General features: G+C 36.7%; 1 pseudogene; it reads left to right on the top strand.

Moving 5' to 3' along the window:
- The first annotated feature begins 838 nt into the window (after positions 1–838).
- LOC125779917 (small nucleolar RNA U3) lies at positions 839–1037 on the top strand (annotated as a pseudogene).
- The last annotated feature ends 2978 nt before the right edge of the window (positions 1038–4015 follow it).

Genomic DNA, 4015 nt, shown 5'->3' with positions numbered 1-4015 from the left:
TCTTTTTGCTCTATTCTTCTTTGTTATTAATATTTCTTGCACCTTTCCAGAGAGAATAGTCGGTGGATTTATCAGCTGTTAGTTTAGCCAGATAAGTTTTGAAGAACAATTTTTAAACTCTTTAATTTGTGCTCTTAGTTTCGCTATACATTTATTAAGCTCGGTTTTGAGAGCAGAGGACCTAGTTTGCTGCCATCTCTGTCGAAGCTTGCGCTTTTTATGGATACTTTTTAAGATGTGTTTTGGGTATTTGGTACCACTTAGATTCACGCGGGTTTTTGGTGTACTCTTCCATGCAGCGTTTTGAATTATTTTTGTGAAATCTTCAACCTCACAGTCCAACTCAATACCAGTCGATATGTGCTTAAGCTTTGTGTCGACTTTATTCCATATATTTTTAAATTTATACCAATTAGTGTGTTTACTTCATATACGTTTTTGAAGTTATACTTCTTATACGAGTTCGGAAAAGGTTGCGATAGATTCAGGTTGCGCAACCTTGCTCAATATGAATCTAACGCAACCTTGTCTGCGAAGATGTTCGAGCAGCAAGCGAAGCGGTGACAATCGGCGATCGTTTGTTCGTTTCTTTCGGCACAGCTCGGCTTTTCTACCAACAACACAATGTTGCCATGCCTATGCTGTTGCTCTTTTTGTAGAACAATGTTTCAATTTTTGGTTGGTGACATATTCACATGTGTGTGCGCATATGTATGTATGTATGTTTGTATGCTTGTGTATTATTGAAGTTATAGTTCTTTTTCTTTCGTTTGTCTTTCTGCGAATACTCAACTATTTTATGTGACTTTTGTTTGAAATACTCTGCCTTTGAAAAACTAAGACTATACTTCACAGAATCATTTCTGTGTGTCTTCATTTCCATTTTTGGAAATCGACCCGCAATGACGAGGTATATCGTTTTATCTGACATCGTGAGGGTTAAGAAGTTCATTTCTAATTTTGTCTTGTGGCATATAAGAAATGATGTTTCTTCGAAAATCGTTCGCTTACAATGGATAAAACGACTTCTGAGTGATGATTTTAATGAATAAATTCCTTTTGGCTGAAATACACTGCGTTGGCTGTTGAAAAGTTAAGACTATACTTCTCAGGATCATATTCATTCCTTTCATTTCTTCAAAAAAATTAATTATTTCGTTGTCATACTCGTATTTCCATATTCGTAGCAATAGAATTTCTATGACATAAGTAAAGTAATGGCCTCCGCGGGGCCTGCGTTCATGAATGAAATCGTTTTTGTTGTAAAATGTTCTACACTTGTTCTTCGCCAATTTGGCTGCCATATTGACTTGTGAAGATCAATTTTTTGTTGGTGACATTTTCATAAGTGTACGCATATGTATGTTTGTATGCTTGTGCATTATTTGTTCGGCAATGTATGCGAATATATGTACAGTGGCGGACAAAAGTCTACATACACCCCCTGTTTTCTTCGATGTGAGAGTACAAAAACTTTTTAGAAAAATGTGTTGATACAGTTTTATTCTAATCTTCTTTCTAATAACAACAAACTTAAAAAATCCGTTAATTAATATAAAACTACAAATTTATGGAATAAAAACTCAAATATTGTGTTGACAAAAGTCTACATACAGTACAAAAATATCTTAGTTCAGTGCGAAAAACTTTACAAAATGCTAGTTATTAAGACGTTTTAGTATTTAGTTGGGTCCCCATTGGCATCTGTAACTGCTTGAAGACGCCGTGGCATTGATTCTGCAAAATTTGTCAACACTGCAGATGTAATACTGTTCCAAGGTCCCAATATGCGCTCTTAGAGTAGAGCAGAGCTAGAAATTTGGTTCTTTCTAATTCTACGCTCCAAAATCCTCCCAGACATGTTCAATAATATTCATATTTGGACTTTGAGGTGGTGTATTTAATTGACTTGGAGTATAATAAAGCAACCAATCCTTGACAATTTGCGCCGCATGCATCGGGTCGTTATCTTGTTGAAATATCCAACCGGAACCGAGCCCTAAATTATCCACCAAAGGCTTCAAATTATGTTCCAACAGAGACTTATACTTATAACCGTCCATTTCACCTTCAATAAAGTCCGAATTTCTAACTTCAGAGGCCGCAACAACTGCCCAAACCATTACGCTGCCGCCACCGAGCTTCACAATTGATACTACGTTCTTCGGTTCAAGCGTGGCGTTAGTTTTCCATCAAATTTTAGCACTTTCATCACTACCAAAAAGAGTGAATTTAGAATCATCTGTAAATGAAACTTTTTTCCAAAAATCCATTTCCTGTTCTTTGTGTTTTTTGGCGAACTTTAAACGAATTTTCCGATTTTTTCAGAAATAAAAGGTTTCTTCCGTGGTGTTCTACTGTGGAATCCGTTATCGTTTAGAGTTTTTTTTTATTGCTCTTGGTTGGATACTCATTTGTGACGTACTCGCTATGCGTTCGGCTATATTTGCAGCATTTACTTTTGGATTTTGATCTACTTCGTTGAGAATCAGGCTGACGTATCTACGAGATTGTTTTTTTGGGGGTCCACTGCGCGGTTTATTTTCGTTGGAACCATTATTTTTAAAGTTTTTTAGAATTGTCTGTACTGTTGCTCGACTCAAGTTTAAAATTTTAGAAATTTCACCAAATGATTTTTTTTCTTTTCTTTCTTTTATCACCAAATTTCTTACATCAATTGATATTTCATTTCACGGAGCCATTATAGCTATTGAAGTGTTTAAACCACAACTAAATTCAATAAATATCAAACAATAAACATATTGAAATAAAAGAAAAAGGCTAACGTTACCTTACTGTTAATATAACAATGTACAAAGTATGAGATTTGAACTGTATGTAGACTTTTGTCAAAGCAATTTTTGAGTTTTTCTTCCATAAATTGGATTTTTTTAGTTAATTGCTATTATAATAAATATTAGAATAAAACTGTATAAATACATTTTTCTAAAAACTTTTTGTACTCTCACATCGAAGAAAACAGGGGGTGTATGTAGACTTTTGTCCGCCACTGTAGATATAAGTATATACATATGAATGTATGAACATGCAAGTCAATGCGCGCACATGTAATAAGTATATTGATAAGTGATGAAAATATGATTTCAATTTCTGAACGCGCACATGCGTATACATACACTCATATGAAACCAGAGGAAAATCCCCAATTATAATCGCAGGCGACTTCAATGCGTGGTCGACCGCTTGGGGTAGTAGGCGCACAAACCATCGTGGGCGTCTGATACTCGAATTCCTCGGCCAAACAAATCTTACGATCTTGAATAGCGGAACGCAAAATACTTTTCAAAAGGGAAATAAAGGCTCTATAATCGACCTCATGTTTGCCAACGAAGCATTTAGCAGGCGCATTAAGTGGGCGGTAACGGACATATTTACATATAGTGACCACATGGCTATTATTGCTGAAGTTTCTTATGCCGGAGGAACGGAACGCCGCAGCAGGAGCACATGCCAAAAACGAACATGGAAACAAAACGATTTTGATGCCGAACTTTTTGAGATGGTCTGGAGTTCAGCAAATATACATAGCGAAGGCGCCATGAACTTAGTATCCTCAGTGCGAAAAGAATTGTTCACAGCATGCGACGCATCTATGCGTAGGACAGTACACCACAACAACCGGAAGCCAGCGTATTGGTGGAATGAAGAAATAGCTGGACTTAGAAAGCTCTGCCATGCAGCTAGACGCCGCCTACAACGTAATCAACGGGAAGAAAATGAAAGCAGTCTCAGACAAATATTTAAAAGTCAGAAGAAACTTCTAAAATCAGCCATAGGCCGCAGTAAGAAGAAATGTTTTGAAAAACTCTGTGAGGAAGCAAACGAAGACCCCTGGGGAACAGCATACAAAATCTGTATGTCTAAATTCAAAAATAAGGCACCACAACCCAATAGCGCATCCTTTATGAGAAATATCGTAGAAACTTTGTTCCCAAAACACCACACTACTTCCTATGCTAAGCCCCGAACCGAAGTCGTAGAGCCACCACTGCTA

The sequence above is a fragment of the Bactrocera dorsalis genome, chromosome 6, assembly GCF_023373825.1.
Source record: "Bactrocera dorsalis isolate Fly_Bdor chromosome 6, ASM2337382v1, whole genome shotgun sequence".
NCBI lineage: Eukaryota > Metazoa > Arthropoda > Insecta > Diptera > Tephritidae > Bactrocera > Bactrocera dorsalis.
The sequence above is the reverse complement of the archived record's forward strand: the minus strand, read 5'-3'. Positions and strand labels throughout refer to the sequence as shown.